General features: G+C 39.1%; 1 long non-coding RNA gene and 1 pseudogene across 1 annotated transcript; one reads left to right on the forward strand and one right to left on the reverse strand.

The window, feature by feature from the left end:
- The first annotated feature begins 3857 nt into the window (after positions 1 to 3857).
- Positions 3858 to 5187, forward strand: LOC115775286 (uncharacterized). The gene is made up of 4 exons (XR_004019291.1): positions 3858 to 3985; positions 4114 to 4632; positions 4854 to 4967; positions 5049 to 5187. It is a non-coding gene; the product is annotated as an uncharacterized LOC115775286 (long non-coding RNA).
- A 3720-nt stretch (positions 5188 to 8907) lies between these two features.
- Positions 8908 to 17204, reverse strand: LOC115775284 (interferon-induced very large GTPase 1-like; annotated as a pseudogene).
- Between the last annotated feature and the right edge of the window lie 4503 nt (positions 17205 to 21707).

Consider the following 21707-nt stretch of genomic DNA (forward strand, 5'->3'; position numbering starts at 1 on the left):
CAGCGTTTATTGCAGTCTTTCCAAATGATTTGATGGTCCTTTTATAGCAGAGCATTTTCCAAAAGTACTTACAAAACTATTTCTTTTAAATCTATCAGTTATGCGTATCAAGGACAAATTCCATTGTAAATATTAGCCAGAGTGAAATTAAAGGGAGATTGCAGCAAAAAACAAAATAAAGTAAAAAATAAAATAAAATATCCTCCCATCCTCGTGAAGTCGCCAAATATGAACTATTTCAGTAACGGTCTTGATGGGAGAGCAGGGTGGGAGGCAAGCTGCTGCTGGCTCTGCCTTCACTGCTCTAAGATCTGCTCTTTGTGTGGAAATAAAGCAAACGAGTTTCAGTTTATTGATTTGATTTATCATCATAGCAGATGAGTTTCCTGTTGCTAACAGCCGTAGCCAACATATGATGAAGAGAAGATGGAGTGTGAAAAAGCTGTTAATAAATCCTTTGTTACATTAGGAAGGAAAGCTCTGAGATGATGGAGAGGGGGCGGCAGCTCTAACCATGTCCGGTCTAATTAAACAGGTGAGTTAAGCAGGTGCAGCTCAGCAGCACATTCAGATCAGCATCCACGAGAAGACATTTGGTTGAATGAATCTAATAAGTTTATGCAGCTGTTTGGCCAACGTGCCACCTTAATTTTTCATTAATATTTTTATTAATTTTTTTGTAGATATGGACAATTTAGAAGAAAAACTTTATTTCTCACATACATAAACATGCAGTGAAATTCAGTCTGCATTTAACCCATCACACATGGACTATGTAGCACACAGTGGAGCAGCTATATACTTTCTGAGGTCTATGCGGACACATTCCTAGCCCTCCCCCGCCCCCAAACCCACGAGTGCACATGCACACAACGCACCATCCGCACGCTCTCAACATTTATTGTGTGCAGATATCACTTATTCATGGACTTATAAAATACAGGACATCTATCACTTAACTTTCCGACTTTCTTTAAACCACTTTGAAAAGCTTTTTAATCCCAACAACATTTTTATCCTTCTCCCTCTTCTGTTTCTGGAGAGCTTTCTTTTTTGCCTCTCCATCTTTAGCTACATGTTGCCAGATTCAATGGAAACAGTCGTGACCGAGCGCACGCTGGGGCGCCTTTTGTGAGTCTGTGCGAGTGTGAGTGTGTTTGTGTGTGTGTGGGCGGGGGGGGGGGGGCTCTGCTATTGTTATTGATCATATCATATGCAAAGCTGTTAAATACAGAAAATGCAACTAAGAAATATTTTCCCTGCATCGCTTTGGCGCACCCCTCTTGTGCATACCCCCTTTTTGCGCCACTGGCTTGCAAAAGTATTCATAACCCTTGAACTTTTCCATATTTTGTCACATTACAACAACAAACATAAATATTGTAACGTTGCAAACACACTTCCACAGTCAGCAATGTTCACAACAAAGGTCGTCTTTATTAGCAGAAAAACGGCTGCTGTAGGCCACAGCCACGCCAACCACAACTACAACAACGGAACAGCAACACACACACACAGGCAAGCTCTCGGTCTTTTCTCTCTCTCCATGCTGCCTTCACGAACCTCCGAACAGTCCGAAATCCCACAACATCAACACGCTCTCTAACTAAGAGAATCGCTACAATATATTGGAATTTAATGTGAAAGACCAACACAAAGTGGTATACAGTTGTGAAGTGGAAAGAAAATTATACATGATTCAAAACATTTTTTACAAATAAAAACTGAAAAGTGTGGTGTGCAAAAGTATTAAGCCCCCCTGAGTCAATACTTTGTGGAACCACCTTTTGCTGCAGTTACAGCTGCAAGTCTTTTAGGGTATGTCTCCACCAACTTTGCACATCTAGTGACTGAAATTTTTGCCCATTCTTCTTTGCAAAACAGCTCAAACTCAGTCAGATTAGATGGAGAGTGTTTGTGAACAGCAGTTTTCAGATCTTGTCACAAATTCTCGATTGGGTTTAGGTCTGGATGAATACTCTTGCAAGCCACTGTATAATTAAATATACACAGCTTTGAGTGGGTTGTTAAAATTTTGGCTGCTTTTCACTATATTTGGTAGGTTTTTAAGAAGTTTTTATTGGAAAATTATATATTTATATATATTTTATAATTATATGAGAAGCCACCCTGGGCGGCTGCCCATGTCGCCCATATCAGGAAACGCCACTGAGGACAGGCAGCTAAAGATGGAGAGGCAAAAAAGAAAGCTCTGGGGCAGAAAACAGTAAACAGAAGAGGGAGAAGGAGAAGGATACAAATGTTGTTGGGATGAAAAAAAGCTTTTCAAAGTGGTTTAAAGACAGTCGGTAAGTTATGTTAAAGAAGTTTTGTATTTTATAAGTCCATGAATAAGTGAGATCTGCACACATGAACACAGTAAATCTTGAGAGGGTGCGGTGTGTGTGTGTATGTGTGTGTGTGTGTGTGTGTCTGTGCGCGCGCGTTTAGGGGGTCTCCGGGGAAGGGGGTGTGCCTAAAAATGTGTCCTCATACACCTCAGAAAGTATATAGCTGCTCCCCTAGGTATGATCACTGCTTCTGTCCATCACTAGTTAACTCTGGGTTTTCTGTACCAAGGTGTCTTAGACACAATTGTATAAAACTTTTATAATTCTTTAATCATTAATATCTCATCCTATAACAGGACACCTACACTATACCTGCTCACCTCATATGAAATTCTTATGCTGACTGAACCTGTGTTTGAATTCTGTTTTTATATTTATTATTTGCTCTCAAACACTTGAACAGTACCGAATCTGCAACTGAGAGAATAAAAACCAAAGCTGTCAGGAGCAGGTTATCCTCAGTGTCACTTTAAAATCAACGATCTTTCATTGACAGCATCGAGAATAGCTCTCTATGTGCAGCCTATTACTCCGTACTTTACTAAAACCACTGACTGAAGTGGAACTGTGTGTCACATGTTACGGGAATATGCGTGTATTAATTTGGGGAAAGAAATGTATAAAATGTTGTTCAACTACATTAGAATCTGCTGCTGCGTCTCTTTTACACAAACACACAGCACATACCAAGAATACCTTCTCAGTCACATTATTTTCACTTTGATTTCATGCCTTCTTTATCAGGCAGGACAGGAAGTTTAAATGTTTAAATCCAGTTTAAAGTTTCAAAGCTCTGATGTGCAGCCGTCAATTTAGATATTAACAGCAGCACTGAGAGCGCGCTCAGCAATGAAATTAATAACTGGAGTTAAAATCTTTATTTTACAGCTCTGTCTGCTGAATCATCAGAGTGATGATTTTCTGCAGCATTCATCTGTTGTGTTTGCATTTCCCTGTTATCTTTGAATGCTCTTTGTACATTTTTAATAACCATCCGATAACGTCTGTGGTGTTGGTGGCATAGGGATCATTTTCCCGGGAAGTAAAGTCACATGACCCGTGAAACGCTCTTTTAAGAGTGATCAGAAGCGCGGGGCAAACCCTGTGTTAACGTAGCGAGTTGCAGCTTCGTGTGGCCGTTTATGCTGAACTCTCTTCGTAGTACTGGACCTCGGAGGACACAGGATTGTTTACAGATAAAGGCGGCATTGAAAGAAGCAGATCATGTTATAATATATATAATAAAGAAATTTCTCAGATATGCAGAAAAATTGGGTTATGTCCTCAGATTAGAGGATTTGACGCTTTCCTGTATCTCAAAGAGCAGAAACGCTTTGATTAAAACAACAACAGCTTGTAAACCTCACAGTGAACATTTCACAGATTATTTACTCATTAAATAAAGATCATAAATGCAAATAATGCTCTGCTATGAAAACATTATATGAACAATTTGTTTTTCTTTTCCAGGTAAGTGTTGACTCGAATACATCCGGTAAATTCAGCAGGAAATCTTCATCCTCACATGTTTGTTCGCCTTCATGGAGAGGAGCGCATGTGTCCTGGATGCACCTGACAGGGAGTGCAGATCCGTGAACACGGAAACGATGATCTGGATCGCCTGACCTCTGTCTGTGAGTTTCCACACTTCAGTCATTTTCACGACGGTTTTGATGAACAAAAAACAAACAAATAAACCCACAATGAGCAGGTTCTGTTTTAAGATCACTACACTCCTGTGCTTCGTGTGTCTCATCGGCAGGTACATTTGTTGTGAAAGACTCAGAGTGTCTATGAGGCAGAGGAGCACAGCAACATCACCATCAGATGGGACAGTAGGATCCACACTGACACATCTCTCACCAGCATGACGTGTTTTCCTCTCAGGTGTCACTGAGATTCTGTATAAAATGATCAGAGGACTCCGAGTCTCAGTGTGAGCAGTTTGATGGACGGGTTCAGAGTGACAGAGACGCTCTGAGAGGAGGACCAATCAGACTTCATCTTCCAGAGTCACGGTTAAAGAAACTACAGCTCTGATTCTAACACGGTCCTGAGGAGGTGGGAGCTCAGACCTCTGCTGAGTTTAGCTGGCAGTTTTTCTCCATCTCACTGAGCTTTCAGTCACAGAGAAAGTCAGCAGAGCTCTGAGTGCTGCTGCAATGTGCTGTAACACTCACTGATTTCCTCCATATAACATTTGATCTGAATGTGACCCAGAAAAGTGAAGAGACTCCAAAAACTGCAAAGTCTGGACTGACAGCTGCTGAAGGTGAACGAGGTGAGCCGTTACCTGCTCACTCATTGATGATGTAACAAAGGCAGGAAAAAAGTGAGCTTATAGCACCACCGTGTGGACAAGCAGGTTCATTTCAGGAGTGTTGATATTAAAATGCAGCATTTATGTGAGATTGTTTTAATATTACTGTCTACGTTTGTTGCTGCTGTGATGCTCCTCCTCTATAATACATGTAAAACTCTGGATGTTGTATCTTTATGCAGGAAAAAGACCTCCATCAGGACCTTCTCTGACACCTGCAGCTTCACTACTACTGGCAGCCTTTTTCTAACTATATTTTCAGGCATTGTTTACCTGTGGAGAACAATAAGGAGAAAGTATGTTTGATTTTTAAATTAGTTTTCATGAACTTTTTTGTGTCAGTTCTTCTGAACTCACTGTTGTCTCCTGTCATTCAGACATGGAGCTCCTGTCAGAGACGGACCAGGAGGAGGATTTATGTAACTGAACAGAGAACATCCTCACTGTTAAACTGCTCCTGATGTGGACGGACATCTGTCAGCATGAACAGCTGGATCACATAATTCTCCACGTCCTCGTCTGTGTGTGTTTGAATTAATTGCAGCGACACTAAATATCTTCCTGCACTCAAACTAACACTAATCACACACATAACTCAGTATATTTCTGTGATACACTGTTCGTACCTGTTCTGTTCATTTCCTGTATTTAACTCTGAATCTGTTCACAGAATTGAGATGTGATGAAAATCTAATTATTTATAGTTTCTATTATATAAAATCATTTCAAACAAAACTAAATCAAACTCTATAATTATAACTCTGACTCTATTTTTTTCCTGCAGTGTAAAAGTTAATTCAATCTTTTAAATCTGCAGAAAAGTTTGTCCTGACTGTTGGAACATGGAGGGATTGTATTTTCCAGATGTGTTCCAGATGCTGCTGATTGGTTCATGAATATCTTTCCTTCCACAGATCCACCTGGAGTGGTGGCCTAGGGGAGAAGAAGAGGGCTCGTCACTGAGAGGACCCTGGTTCAAATCCTTGGGCTGGCATCACTGTGGGTCCCTGAGCAAGCCCACCCCCCCAGGTTGCTCCCCGGGCGCCCTTTGGCTGCCCCCTGCTCCATGCTGTGCTGTGTGTACTACATACTCCATGTGTGTGATGGGTTAAATGCAGAGAATGAATTTCACTGCATGTAAATGTATGTGACAAATAAAGCTCTTTCTTCTTCTTCTTCTTCTTCCTGTGAACGTCTGAAGAAGCTGCTGTTGGGACTGAAAAACTTGGACAAGTTAAAGTGAAGGATGAACGGCAGACTTTCATTTAGCACTGAAGATCAGGAGGAAACACAGAATCCGCTCAACATCCCATCTGTAATCAATCTGGATTTTTAAACTCTCATCAATGTTAATGAATGAGTGAGTTTGAATCCTTGACTTTATTTTCCACAGGAGGACAGATTCACTGAGTTTCTCTGCAGAGTCCTCAAAACATCTGATTGAAAAGATCAGAAGAACCAAACTATGAATCAGTGGAGTTATTTTAGAGGATCGACACGCAAATGAGTTTGAAATGAAAACACGTGCTTTAATAAATGTGACCTCTTGTGTACGAGTACATTTCCTAACAGCAGTGATCGTGTCTCTTGTGTTGTGTTGAATTGAAGCTAGGAGTCATCACACCCTCTAACAGAGTCATCAAAGACTGGGCCGTGGCTGCTCTCGTCATCCTGGAGCTGACTAACAATCACAGAGTCATCAACAGACTTTAAAATGCTCCTGTTTTCAGAGCTGCTCTGACACATATTTGTGTGCAGGATAAATAATAAGGCTGAGAGCACGCATCCCTGTGGGAAGGAGCAGACCTGATGGGACAGGAGTCCATTTATCCCGACTCTGTGACTCCCGTTGGAAAGCAGATGGAGACGTGTTCATGTAATCTTACAGCTTTGGATGCTGAGCAGAGAAAACTGTTCCATAAATAAACAATAATTTTGATTTTCACTTCCAGTTTGAAACACTTCAAGTGTTTCATACATTTTAAATGATTATTAAACTCTCGTCCTTCCTTTGATGAACTGTGTCAATACTGTTAATAGATTATATTTATACACAGAGGTCATAACTTCTATCACATAACTAAAGATTTATTTGCAATATGAACACTTTATAAACAGTAACATTAGGAACAGTAGAACATTGCACATTGTAACTGTGAACATCCAGAGTTAAATTATTAGGACTTCATTATAACAGTTATTTTGACCTGTTGAGTTCAGGCACATTTTAAACAGTAATTATTGTTCACAGCTGATTGGAGATCAGCACAGTGATCAATCAGTCTACAAACTGAAGAGCCAAATAATAAAGATTCCTCTGAAAATGTCTGACAGACCAATGAAAGAAGCTCCAGGAAAAAGAAAAGTCCTTCTTTGATCTGTGTGATCAGAGCTTTGAATGTTTCCTCAGTATTTTGTGATGATGGCTGCAGACTGCAGACAGTGTTTCTCAGCTCACACTGAGCTTGATGCTCCCACAAAGCTTCCACTGCAGACCCAGCTGTTAATATGTGGATCTGTGGAGTTCAGGGAGTTCCTCAGTCACATGAAGCTGCTGGGTTCACTCAGTGTCAACATAAAGAACATGATTTCTAATCTAGTGATAGAAACTGGAGTTTTCTTGACTCCTGCAGGTTGTAATGAAAGTATTCAGGAGATGATGATGATGATGTGTCATGAACTGTCATGAAGAAGACAGAAATAGAAGAGAAATGCTGCTTTGGTTTTTAATGCATCCTTTTAGTTTCTTCTGTTGTGTTTTTAAATAAATATTTAGTGTCAGTTCCTCTGTCCTTTATTTGTCACATGACTGTCTTTAACATTGTCAACAGATAGCTCAAAGGACTCAGGAGGAATTAAAAACCTCTCAGAAGTTTTTCTGAATAAATCCTGCAGTCTTGCTGTACACAAGCTTTGGTTTTCTGCCTCTCTGTTTAGACAGTTGCAGAGTTTATGAGCACATTTTTCCCTGACTCCCATCAGGCCACAGACCTGATTGCTTGTGAAGAACTATGAAGATGTTTTAAAGCAGAAACTGCTGCATATCCTGCAATGAGCAAGTCTGAAGGAATACAACATTCACTCACATATTTTTTATCATGTACAACCATCAATGAATTAAAGTGTTCTAACTGTTCAGTGTTATTAAAGCTCAGTTCTTTGCTCTCAGCTGCAGTCTGACCCAAACTGTGGATTTCTACAGCAGAGAACTGGAGGAATCTCATGTCTGTTCCTCATGCTTCACTTTTGTTCTTGTTTTAATTCCAGTCTGAACTTTGAACTACATGACCACACAACTCTGAGACCTGGAACACATGATGAGACATGGTGGTCCAACTCAAGCTTCAAGATGCTGCCTGCAAGACACAAATCATTTATGAAAATAGAGTCAGAGTTCAATACAGGAACTAAATGTCCTGACTGAGGATTATTCGTGCATGGAGACACAGCATCCTGACTTTTATATATATTATAGAGCAGTGGTCCCAAACCTTTTTTGAGCCACAGACTGGTTTAGTGTTAGACAATATTTCCAAGAACGCCACAACGCTCTCTGGTGGCGATGGTAACGTATGAACATGCCTTCAAAACAAGATACACTGCAAAAACAAATAGAGCAGAAATCTCCTAAGTCGAATTCTAATTCCGCAGGGAATTTTATTCGACATAAAAAAAAAAGTGTAAGTCGGATAAAATCCAATTCTTCAAAATATCCGACAGTTTGGGGTCTAATATTGAATTTTGCTGCAACTGCTTCTGCTTCATCTCAGGATTTGCTTCTGCAAATTTTATAATCTCATATTTTTGCTCGTAAGTACGAGTTTGTAGCTAACGCTTGCCTCCTGTGCTTGCCATGATTGTCTCTGGTGAAATGAACACATAGACACTAAAGCTTCTTTTAGGTTTACTCGTTTAAATGAAACGGTTGCAGCTGTAACAGTAGTAATTTCCCTTTGGGATCAATAAAGTATTCTGACTGACTGACTGAAAGCGATCACCAGGCACTGTTAGCATGTGTAGATATGCATGAATGCGCTGATGCATGGAAGTGTAAATTCAGTAATCAAAATAACACTCACCCTTTTGGGCATAAGTTCACCAAAGTCTAAGGTCTCTGACTGGAAACAAACTTCATCCACCAGTTTGAATCAAAATGAGATCCTTTCCCTCTACTCACACTGCATGTCAGGACAAAAACAGACTTTTTGGTAAATCTTTAGCCTTTATTTTTGCACACTAATAAGATGATGAAAACTACATTAAAATCAAATCACGATATGAGCATAGATAAAACAAAAGGACAAAAAATAAAAAAATCAAACTCAATGTGGATACGGTAACTGGTTTAAATGATACTGGCATCACATAGTCAAACAGTTCAAGTAACAAAAACACAAAGAATCCCATTTTATATGTGTGAATTTTTTTCAAAATAAACATTCACTGCAAATTTAGAACAATAAAAATTTTAAAAACAATGACATTTGGCTTTAATATTTCAATTTAATTAAATCTCTAACAAGTATTCAATATTAACAAAAAATATTAACTCTATATTTGTACATGGATTTTAAAATAATATAAAGTAGAATAATACTTTTTCTTAACATGAAATACAGTCAAAGTCTAATCCCTTTATTCATGTAAATTTACTGACTTTCATTATTCATGTCACAAAAAAACATTCAGGTACAAAACCAATAAAATTAACATGAATCTTGTTTTGTTAGCCATTGATTAATGAGTTATAATATGAAAACTAAACAATAGCTAATTTTCAGCAGTGTTGCTTTCTTTGACTCACTCACACATTTCATTCAGACTCTTAATGGCTTCTTTTTTAGTGATATCTTTCCAATCACTGGGAATCTCTCCTCTGCCCTCAAATGTTAAGTTATAGTGCTTTTCTAGTTGTTCCTTAAATGTACACGCAAACCATTTCCAGTATGCCAGTTTAGACTCATCAGGAGTGATTTTCCAGTTAGCATACTTTGGACCAGCTTTTCTGTACTCTTTATAGGGAAACCATTCTTCTGGAGCATGACAAGAGTTAAACATGAAATCACTTGCAACATTTGTTGTGCAGAAATCAATGTCGAACTCTACAGTGTCTTTCCAGTGCATTCCATTAATCCCAGCAGCTCGATGGAAGGGAACGGCGTGGTCATCAGGACTGTGATCTTCAATGGTGTTTGTACAAACAGCTGCACAGAATGGACATGTTACCCAGCAGCACTTGCAAAGCTGCTCAATGAGGATTTCTTCAGGCTTCTGCCTGGATTCTTTCAGTTTATCCAATGAGAGGCTCTTCATCTGCTCAGTGATGGATCTAAAGCCTTTCTTTATCTCTTCTGTGAAAAACTGAACAAAGTTTGTGTCGCTAAAGTTCTCAGAACAAATGGGAGTATCAAATGTTAGCTCATCTTTTAGCAGAATAGAAAATTCCTTCAGCCACATGTTTATATCTCCACTCTGGGTTTTGACTTTCTTCGTTGCAGTAAATAAAGCTTGTTCCACAAGTTTGTTGATGTCCTCAACATTTTTCTGCAGTATATTCACAGCTTTATCTTTGTGATCCTTGAAAATGTATTTCTCTACTTCTGCCTTTATAAAGGCTTCTGTTTTTCTCCTTGGATTTCTGATGTAGGTCCTGAAATCATCAAAGTCCTCTTTCTCAGCAAGTGACTTCAACAAATATTTCTCCAAGTTTAACCTGTTCTCACTGAATGCTGGTAAATTACACCTCATTTCTCCAGCAAGACTAATGGCAGTCTTGTTACAGACAGCCTCAACAGTGGATACTTTCAGCTTTTCACAGACCAGTTCTCCAAGCACAACAGCAGATGTGTTTCCTTTACAAAAGCTTCTGAAAATGTTGTAATACTGATCTTTCTTGCTTTCTAAATAAGTGAGTGCGTCGTTGTTAATTTTGAATTTCCTCTGGGACTCTAGGAGCCAACTCTCAACACTGTCAAAGACATACAGTAAGAGATCAACTGTAAACTCCTTTTTCAAGGAATAATTTCTCTTTGACTGAAATTTCTCAACTTCTTTTATATTCTTGGCCACTTCTTGCAAGTAAGTTGATGTGTAACCTCTTGCAGCTATAGGTTTACTTCTGACTGCATGAAGTGACTCTTTCTCAGCTTTTTCGGTGAGGCATACAATCTGCTGTTGTTCTTCATATGGCAAAGTGCTAAGACGTTTATGCTGTATATGTTCTTGTTTTCTTGAATTTCGTTCCCATAGCATTGTGGCCAATGTAGTTATTCTAGTCCACACATTTGATTTGCTTGTTTCTTTCTTTTCCTCATTTTCTTGGCTTGGTTCACTTGTTTCACAGAGATCCTGGTTCTTGGGGAGTGATACATATTCTGAATAATCACCTGTCTCTAACAATTTCTTATATCTGCCACCTATTTTGCAATCATCTATAAGAGCCTGCTCAAAACCAAGTTCTTGAAGTAGAGTATATTGATCTTCTTCCAAGTTAATGTCCTGAACAGGCTTTTGATCTGTTGCTATTTCAGTAACCCAGCCTCGCCAAACAGAGTTGAACTGTTTTTGAAGCTCCTCTTCATCTTTGGCCTTATCTTTCAGCTGCTGAGCGAGCTCTTTGCTCTTTTGTAGCAGCTTGTTCTCAAACTCTGGCTTCTTATCATCTAGCTTTTTGCGAGCCTTCTTCTGCTGGATAACTTCATCCAGTTTTCTTTTGACTTTGCTCACCTGTTCCTCACGAAACTCCTTGATTTTGATTTCAAATCGGCCTCTCCACTGAGCCAAAATTTCTTTTTCTGTGTCATCTTCAAAGTGGTTTTTCATTTCTTTTTTGATTCCGTCATATGTTTTGTTTGTTTCTTTGTTAAGATAACTCACCTCCACACTGTCGAGTTTTCCATTTTCAATTCTGGTGTGAAGTTGGCTTTCAATGGTCAACATTCTGCTCCTCAGAGTCCAAGTCCAGTTCCCATACTGGACCTCAAGTTTTCTGTATACAGCAATTTCAAGTGTGTTTTTAAAACTGAAAACAAAATTTTCATTCAGAAGGGCATTCCATAGGTCCTGAATTTTGGTTTTGAACTGTGACAGAGTGATCCCAGCATACTTTGAAGCTTTAGTGAGAATGACATTCTTCAGTTCTTGGATGCTCTCACTGTAACCTGGATTTGGAGGAGCCATTGGTGGACTGCCCTCCCATAGTTGGGCACAGTATTTCACATCTTTCTGTATGTCAAATTCAATGACATCACTGAAGCAGTCTGCATTACAAACCTCCTCTTTGGCTGCAAGTTTGGCCATCTTGTCCAGTTTGTCCTGCAGGCGTCTCTTTCCATCCATGTTTTTTCTCTGCTGCTGCAACATCTGTAACATTCTGGTGAACAAACACACAGCTGGGAGAAAGTTTAACTTTTTTCATCCTCATGAAAGCCTGAACAACAATCTGCAGAATGTCTTGCATCTCAGATGGATTCTCTCCAAATATGTTGATCAATGTCAAGTTTCCCAGACCAACAACAAATGTTGCCAGTTCATTGTCATGGTGACGAGTGTTGTTACCTTCCAGCTCAAGAGCACGCAGTCCTTCAGTGTCCACCACTAGAACATAGTCAAATTTATAGTCTTTCTTGATCTCTTCTGATACTTTGAGCAGCTGCATGAAGGCACCTTTGGTGCACCTACCAGCACTCACTGCAAACTGCAATCCAAACATGGTGTTCAGCATTGTTGACTTTCCACTGCTTTGTACACCCAAGACAGACAACACAAAAACTCTCTGGTCCCCTAGTTCCTTGATGACTTCCTCTAAAACACTGGAGATCCATGTTAAAGGCACATGACCTGCATCACCATCCATCAGCTCCAGTGGGTGTCCAGATATCATCAGCTGTGCAGCCACTTCAGGGTATTTAGACCAGTCACTGTGTCTGTCTTCTCTTTGTATTGCTCTATGGGCTTCATAGATCTGTCCCATTTCTCTGAAGATGTGCTCCAAACCAAAAGTTGCAGAATGCAGTTTTTTGGATATTTTTTCAAGCTCGGTTTGTTTTCTCAATAATAAATCTGATTTGTCATGTTTGTTCTTCAAAGTCAAGACCTCAGACCATGTTTCGTCATAGCTTTGGAGAATTAAAGAAACATCATTTGTGGCGAGGGCATCTATAAAGATCTGAGTCCATTTCAGGAAATATTTCTTTTTTGTTGGTGGCAAAGATGAGAGGCATCCAATAAACAACTCCATCAGCTCACTACAGGAAGCAGCACATTGTTTTTTCCGTATGTTCTTCAGTGCCTGTTGCTTTTTACTTTTCTCATTTTCAATGTGTCCTCTGAGATGATACAGTTCTTTGTGTATTTTGCTCCACTGATGCCACAGTTGACCTTGACAAGGGAACAATTTATGTTTTATCTTTGAAACATCCATTGCTATCTTTTGTAAGTGAATCCACTATTTTCATAGCAGCAGATTTCCCTTCTTTACAGGCTGGCTCACTTTCATCCACACTGATATCTTGAAGCTCAGCCATGGTTTCAAGTTGGAAGGTTGTTTTCCAGCTGGAATCTGGAGAAAATAAAATTTCTCTAATTGTATTTTTTAGTCTTTCTGATACATCTGAGTGGCTTCTGTCTTTGATGCCGATTTTGTATTTTCCCCTTTTTTTGTCAAAAACAAAACAGCCGTCATCAACAACGAGATAAATTAGAGGCTTTTCAGATTCGAAAAGTACTGACATAAGTGATGTAATTTTTTCATCTTTTTGTTTAGTTGAAACAAAAACAACATTGATTGAAGATTTTTCAATCAGGATGTCACGTTGTTTTTCAATTGATAGAGCATCACCATGAAGATTACAAAAGGCAATGCAGTCATTAAAGACATCATTGGGTTTTCCAGCAGGACAGTACCAGGCAATCTCTGCCACACCATACATTAAACAGTGAGACTTGGTGCTTCCTGGGCAGTCTCTGTGGAAGAAGGTGCTGTGACGGTCATTGATCAAAGTGTTCATCAGCTGAGATTTAGATACTGAATGTGAACCTAGGCGGAAAAATGACACCAAAGGTGTCTTTGCTTTGTAGATTGGCATACTTTTCAGGGTGACAGTGTGTGACTCATCTTTGCTTACTTTCCAGGTTTTTGTTATTTGTCTCATTGTCCACAGAGGACACTCAATTTCCTTGGTGATTGGGTCAGGAACAAGCAAAGGTAAGGCATATTGACACTGAGAGAGTTTTGTAATCATCATCTGTTTAAGGAAGTTATCTGAGCAGTGAAATACTGCCATCTGAACATCCATTGGATGCACGTGAGTCTGTTCCATCTGTGCGTCTACACTGGTGTTCAGAAACTCATCCACATTACTGAATTCTGAATAAGTCTCCTCAGGATTGTTAGATTTTACTGGAATATATCTGGCCCTGTAGTCTAACATTATGAGCCTTTTGAGAAAAGTGTGACCTCGATCCTTCTCTGATGTGACATGATGCAGTTTCACAGGTGGACCTATTTTAAGAAAATCAGCTGGCAATAATTTTGTAAACTGGGGAAGATTGTCTTGAAGGTGAAGTCTGGCCAGCAGTTTCTCAATTTCTTCTTGACTCGCCTCCTCCCTGCTGATTTCTTCAGAAATTGTCACTAACTGCTGTAAATAAACAAATAAAAACATGTAGTGTATGTAAAGAAATGATTATACAATGTGATATAAAACACCCTTTGATCTTTTGAGCAAATGTTGACTATCCTACATTCTCATTTCCACTCATGTCACATTCCGAGGTTACCTTTGAACCAAACAATAAGGTCAATGTTCTCTAATGATTACTGCAAATGTTTCATTGTTTCAAACTGAAGACTATCCCCCTGAATAATGAAATATTCAAGCAAAATCTTGAAATCAGAATTTTATTTGAATATTTTAGTCCTCTTGTTGGTGGCATGTTGTTCAAAAATATTGATTTTAGATATCTTTCTGTTGTGCTGTTGTAAATTTTTGTTATTTGTTTGACTTTTTAATGGCTTTTTATCTGGATGCCATTTGTCATTTGGAAGATACTGGTTGTCAGGAGTGAAATTGAAGGAGCAGTTTCTTTTTTCTTTCCTTCTTTCTTTAATTCATTCTTTCCTTCTTTCTTTAATTCATTCTTTCTCTCTTTCTTTCTTTTGTTCTTTCTTTCTTTCTTTCGTTTGTTCGTTCTTTCTTTCTTTCTTTTATGAGCATCTGGAAGTCTCCATAGTGTAGTGGTTAACACATTTGCAGTGCATAAAGGGCACACGGAATGAAAAATCAAACATGTGGAACTGCCTACTGTTGCGAGCCCTACTGACAAGGGAGCAGAAAACAGTAGCGTCATTTTACAACCATTTAAAAAGTATTACTAAGAAAAGAAAGAAATGCATATAGTCATTAAAAAGACAAATACAAAAACAGAGATCTGTTGTATAAGAAGAATGCCAAAGATTCATCTTTACCTCTGTTTCATCTTCAGTCTTCTCATCTCCTGCAGGGTAATAGCACAACAGGTCTCTGCTCTGCTCACTGGTCACTTCTTTACTTTCTTCAGTCTGTCCAGCTGAAGAGTCGGAGCCTACAAATATCACACATTTGTTTAAATAGCCAGTGTTTTATCATGTCATACAAAGTCGAGTTTAAGTTATAACCGAAACACTATTTTGATGGGAAAATTTGTCACTGGACAAAGTTTTCATTAAAAAGTTACCCTTCTCATCAGGTACATGTAGTTGCAGAGTTTCAGATTCAGGTTCTCTTTCTCCTGCTGTGCTGTCTTCACTTTTATCTGCTTGAACAGCGTGCTCATTCCCTGATTCACTCTGAGAAAACAAGGAGTTGAAACCACCTTATTTACTGGCTACATCATCTGAGATTCACAATGCTTTGGTAAATACTCGTCCATAACAAAAGGAAGGAAGAAATTAGAGCAGTGTCCAGCACACATGATCAACAGCCCACATGGTGTGTGTACTCACTTAAAAACTACACAAAAATAGCAAGAGGAAACAAATACATGTGCTGTGCAAATTGAAGCAGCAGTAACTGTCAACACATTAGAACTAAACATCCGAAAAGGAACTTTTCTAGTGAAAAAAATTTATTTTGCAAGAAAAAAAAACAAGTTAACACATTGAATTTCACTTTTAAATATCATGTATGATTGTCAATGTAAATTAGAGTTTTCAATGATGTTGTTGAACTGCATCCATCTTCATTGACTTTTTAATTAAAACAAGAATCTGGTGCAGAAATTTGAATTTATTTTGGATTTTCTCTAAACCACAAATATCAAACATATAGACACATTTGTTATTAATAAAAATTATTATCAAATATAGAAACTAAAGAAATAATTGAAAATCCCAAATTACCATGGCATTCATGGGAGGGATGAATTTAAATAAATATCTTCCCACAACTGTTTATACAGACAGAAAGAGAGTTTTGCACTAAACATGGTGATGTTTGGTTGTTTTTTCTTTTCACCAAGTCTGTAAAATGTTCCATCTTGAACATTTCATTAATCAAGGTCTGATGCGCTTTTCTTTTTCTCATTTGGGAGAGTTTTGAGTTGGTGGAATTTGGATTCTTTCTTCTTGATTTCAGAAATTTTGCATGTTGTCTTTTGTTTGACTTTTTAATGGCTTTTTATCTGGATGCCATTTGTCATTTGGAGGATACTGGCTGGAAGGAGTGAAACTGAAGGAGCAGTTTCTTTCTTTCTTTCTTTCTTTCTCTCTTTCTCTCTTTCTTTCGTTCGTTCGTTCGTTCGTTCGTTTGTTCGTTCGTTCTTTTATGAGCATCTGGAAGTCTCCATAGTGTAGTGGTTAACACATTTGCTGTGCATAAAAGGCACACGGAATGAAAAATCAAACATGTGGCACTGCCTACTGTTGCGAGCCCTAGTGACAAGGGAGCAGACAACAGTAGTGTCATTTTACAACCATTTAAAAAGTATGACTAAGAAAAGAAAGAAATGTATATATTCATTAAAAAGACAAACACAAAAACAGAGATCTGTTGTATAAGAAGAATGCCAAAGATTGAAAGATTTCATCTTTACCTCTGTTTCATCTTCAGACTTCTCATCTCCTGCAGGGTAACAGCACAACAAGCAGATTGCTGGATCAGAGTCAAGATTTACATACAGCTTCATAAATAAGTCTATAGATAAAAGACTGAGATGTTGGACTTGGATTTGTCATTGTGTCACCTTCATAAATGGACAGGTTCCTGCTCTGCTCACTGGTCACTTCTTTACTTTCTTCAGTCTGTCCAGCTGAAGAGTCGGAGCCTACAAATATCACACATTTGTTTAAATAGCCAGTGTTTTATCATGTCATACAAAGTCGAGTTTAAGTTATAACCGAAACACTTTTTTGATGGAAAATTTGTCACTGTACAAAGTTTTCATTAAAAAGTTACCCTTCTCATCAGGTACATGTAGTTGCAGAGTTTCAGGTTCAGGTTCTCTTTCTCCTGCTGTGCTGCCTTCACTTTTATCTGCTTGAACAGCGTGCTCATTCCCTGATTCACTCTGAGAAAACAAGGAGTTGAAACCACCTTATTTACTGGCTACATCATCTGAGATTCACAATGCTTTGGTAAATACTCGTCCATAACAAAAGGAAGGAAGAAATTAGAGCAGTGTCCAGCACACATGATCAACAGCCCACATGGTGTGTGTACTCACTTAAAAACTACACAAAAATAGCAAGGGGAAACAAATACGTGTGCTGTGCATACTTGGTGTTGGCTCTCACTGCGGTATTGTATCACTTCCTGTTCCTGTTTCGGAGCACAGTGTTTTGCTGTCTGTTTGCTGTTATATCTGTATAACTCGATTTATCTGGATAATAACATATTTTAGTGTAATCTTCACCTACTTTAAATAGCATACTCTTTGCTGAATCACCTGTGTTCACATTATTGACTTTATTTGTTTTTAGAAATTCGCTAGCTTAGCTCAGCTAGTAGCTTAGCCCTTAGCCGACTCACTACCAGCATGGCTTCTTCTCCTGTCTCTCCTGCACTTTCCTGCTCTGGGTGTCACATGTTTAGTTACTCCTCGGCCTCCTTTAGCAGTAACGGTACTTGTAATAAATGTAGTCTGTTTGTAGCTCTGGAGGCCAGGCTTTCTGAATTGGAGACTCGGCTCCGCACCCTGGAAAATCCTACATCTAGCCAGGCCCCTGTAGCGGGTGCGGACCATGGTAGCTTAGCCGCCGTTAGCTCCCCCCCAGCAGATCCCGAGCAGCAGGGAAAACAGGCCGGCTGGGTGACGGTGAGGAGGAAGCGTAGTCCTAAGCAGAAGCCCCGGGTACACCACCAACCTGTTCACGTCTCTAACCGTTTTTCTCCACTCGGCGACACACCCGCCGAGGAACAAACTCTGGTTATTGGCGACTCTGTTTTGAGAAACGTGAAGCTAGAGACACCGGCGACCATAGTCAAATGTCTTCCAGGGGCCAGAGCAGGCGACATTCATGGAAATTTCAAACTGCTGGCTAAGGCTAATCGTAGATTTGGTAAGATCGTTATTCACGTCGGCAGTAATGACACCCGGTTACGCCAATCGGAGGTCACTAAAATTAATATTGACTCGGTGTGTAACTTTGCAAAAACGATGTCGGACTCTGTAGTTTTCTCTGGGCCCCTCCCCAATCAGACCAGGAGCGACATGTTTAGCCGCATGTTCTCCTTGAATCGCTGGCTGTCTGAGTGGTGTCCAAAAAATGATGTGGGCTTCATAGATAATTGGCAAAGTTTCTGGGGAAAACCTGGTCTTGTTAGGAGAGACGACATCCATCCCACTTTGGATGGAGCAGCTCTCATTTCTAGAAATCTGGCCAAATTTATTAACCCTCCTAAAAACTGACTACCCAGGGTTGAGACCAGGAAGCAGAGTTGCAGTCTTACACGCCTCTCTGCAGCTTCTCTCCTCCTGCCATCCCCCCAAAACCCCATCCCCATAGAGTCGGTGCCTGCTCCCAGACCACCAAAAACCAAAGCTAAAATTAGCAAAAAGCTATTTAAGCATAAAAATTCAAAAACAATAAATAATACAGCTTCATCAACTGCACCAAAGAATAAAACAATTAAATGTGGATTGTTAAACATTAGGTCTCTCTCTTCCAAGTCCCTATTAGTAAATGATTTAATAATTGATCAACGTATTGATTTATTCTGCCTTACAGAAACCTGGTTACAGCAGGATGAATATGTTAGTTTAAATGAATCAACACCCCCGAGTCACAGTAACTGTCAGAATGCTCGAAGCACAGGTCGAGGAGGAGGATTAGCTGCAATCTTCAATTCCAGCTTATTAATTAATCAAAGACCCAGACAAAGTTTTAATTCTTTTGAAAGCCTGACTCTTAGTCTTGTCCATCCTAATTGGGAAAATCAAAAACCTGTTTTATTTGTTATTATCTATCGTCCACCTGGTCCCTACTCAGAGTTTCTGTCTGATTTCTCAGACTTTTTATCTGATTTAGTGCTCAGTTCAGATAAAATAATTATAGTGGGTGATTTTAACATCCATGTAGATGCTGAGAATGACAGCCTCAACACTGCATTTAATCTATTGTTAGATTCAATTGGCTTCTCTCAAAATGTAAAGGAGCCCACCCACCACTTTAATCATACTCTGGATCTTGTCCTAACATATGGCATAGAAACTGAAGACTTAACAGTATTCCCTGAAAGCCCCCTCCTGTCTGATCATTTCTTAGTAACATTTACATTTACTTTAATGGATTACACAGCAGTGGGGAATAAGTTTTATTACAGTAGAAGTCTTTCTGAAAGTGCTGTAACTAAGTTTAAGGATCTAATTCCTTCATTGTTATGCTCTTCAGTGCCATGTGCCAACACAGTGCAGAGCAGCTACCTAAACTCTGCTCCCAGTGAGGTTGATTATCTCGTCAATAGTTTTACATCCTCACTGCGTATAACTTTGGATACTGTGGCTCCTCTGAAAAGGAAAGCTTCAAATCAGAAGTGCCTGACTCCGTGGTATAATTCACAAACGCACAGCTTAAAGCAGATAACCCGAAAGCTGGAGAGGGAATGGCGTCTCACTAAATTAGAAGATGCTCATTAAGCCTGGAAAAAGAGTTTGTTGCTCTATAAAAAAGCCCTCCGTAAAGCTAGGACATCTTACTATTCATCATTAATTGAAGAAAATAAGAACAACCCCAGGTTTCTTTTCAGCACTGTAGCCAGGCTGACAAAGAGTCAGAGCTCTGTAGAGCCGAGTATTCCTTTCACTTTAACTAGTAGTGACTTCATGGATTTCTTTACAAATAAAATTTTAGACATTAGAGAAAAAATTATTCATAACCATCTCAAAGATTATTCTTCATGTTCGGCTGCTTTCAGCACTGCTGGTATTTGTTTAGACTCTTTTGCTCCAGTTGATCTTTCAGAGTTAACTTCAATAGTTACTTCCTCCAAACCAGCAACATGTTTGTTAGATCCCATTCCTACTAGACTGTTCAAAGAAGTCTTTCCAATTATTGATGCTTCAATCTTAAAAATGATCAATCTGTCTTTATTAGTTGGCTATGTAATACAGACCTTCAAGGTGGCTGTAATTAAACCTCTACTTAAAAAGCCATCACTTGACCCAGCTGTCTTAGCTAATTATAGGCCAATCTCCAACCTTCCTTTTCTCTCAAAGATTCTTGAAAGAGTAGTTGTAAAACAGCTAACTGATCATCTGCACAGGAACGGTTTATTTGAAGAGTTTCAGTCAGGTTTCAGAATTCATCACAGTACAGAAACAGCATTAGTGAAGGTTACAAATGATCCTCTTAGAGCCTCTGACAGTGGACTCATCTCTGTACTTGTCCTGTTGGACCTCAGTGCAGCTTTTGATACTGTTGACCATAACATTTTATTACAGAGATTAGAGCATACTATAGGTATTAAAGGTACTGCACTGCAGTGGTTTGAATCATATTTATCTCATAGACTCCAATTTGTTCATGTAAATGGGGAGTCTTCTTCACACACTAAGGTTAATTATGGAGTTCCACAGGGTTCTGTGCTAGGACCAATTTTATTTACATTATACATGCTTCCCTTAGGCAGTATTATTAGAAAGCACTGCATCAATTTTCATTGTTATGCAGATGATACTCAGCTTTACCTATCAATAAAGCCAGATGACACACATCAATTAGTTAAACTGCAGGAATGTCTTAAAGATATTAAGGCCTGGATGACCTCTAATTTCCTGCTTCTAAATTCAGATAAAACTGAAATTCTTGTTCTCGGCCCCACAAATCTTAGAAACATGGTGTCTAACCAGATACTTACTGTGGATGGCATTACTTTGGCCTCCAGTAACACTGTGAGAAATCTTGGAGTCATTTTTGACCAGGATTTGTCCTTCAATGCACATATTAAACAAATATGCAGGACCGCTTTTTTGCATTTGCGCAATATTTCTAAAATTAGAAACATCCTTTCTCAGAGTGATGCTGAAAAGCTAATTCATGCATTTATTACTTCTAGGGTGAACTATTGTAATTCATTATTATCAGGCTGTCCTAAAAGCTCCCTGAAAAGCCTTCAGCTGATCCAAAATGCTGCAGCTAGAGTATTGACAGGGACTAGAAAGAGAGAGCATATTTCTCCCATATTGGCTTCTCTTCATTGGCTCCCTGTTAAATCTAGAATAGAATTTAAAATTCTTCTCCTCACATACAAAGTCTTGAATAATCAGGCCCCATCTTATCTCAAAGACCTCATAGTACCATATCACCCCAATAGAGCACTTCGCTCTCAGACTGCTGGCTTACTTGTGGTTCCTAGGATACTTAAGAGTAGAATGGGAGGCAGAGCCTTCAGCTTTCAGGCGCCTCTTCTGTGGAACCAGCTTCCAGCTTGGATTCGGGAGACAGACACCCTCTCTATTTTTAAGATTAGGCTTAAAACTTTCCTTTATGATAAAGCTTATAGTTAGGGCTGGATCAGGTGACCCTGAACCATCCCTTAGTTATGCTGCTATAGGCCTAG

This window comes from Archocentrus centrarchus, unplaced genomic scaffold (assembly GCF_007364275.1).
Source record: "Archocentrus centrarchus isolate MPI-CPG fArcCen1 unplaced genomic scaffold, fArcCen1 scaffold_100_ctg1, whole genome shotgun sequence".
NCBI lineage: Eukaryota > Metazoa > Chordata > Actinopteri > Cichliformes > Cichlidae > Archocentrus > Archocentrus centrarchus.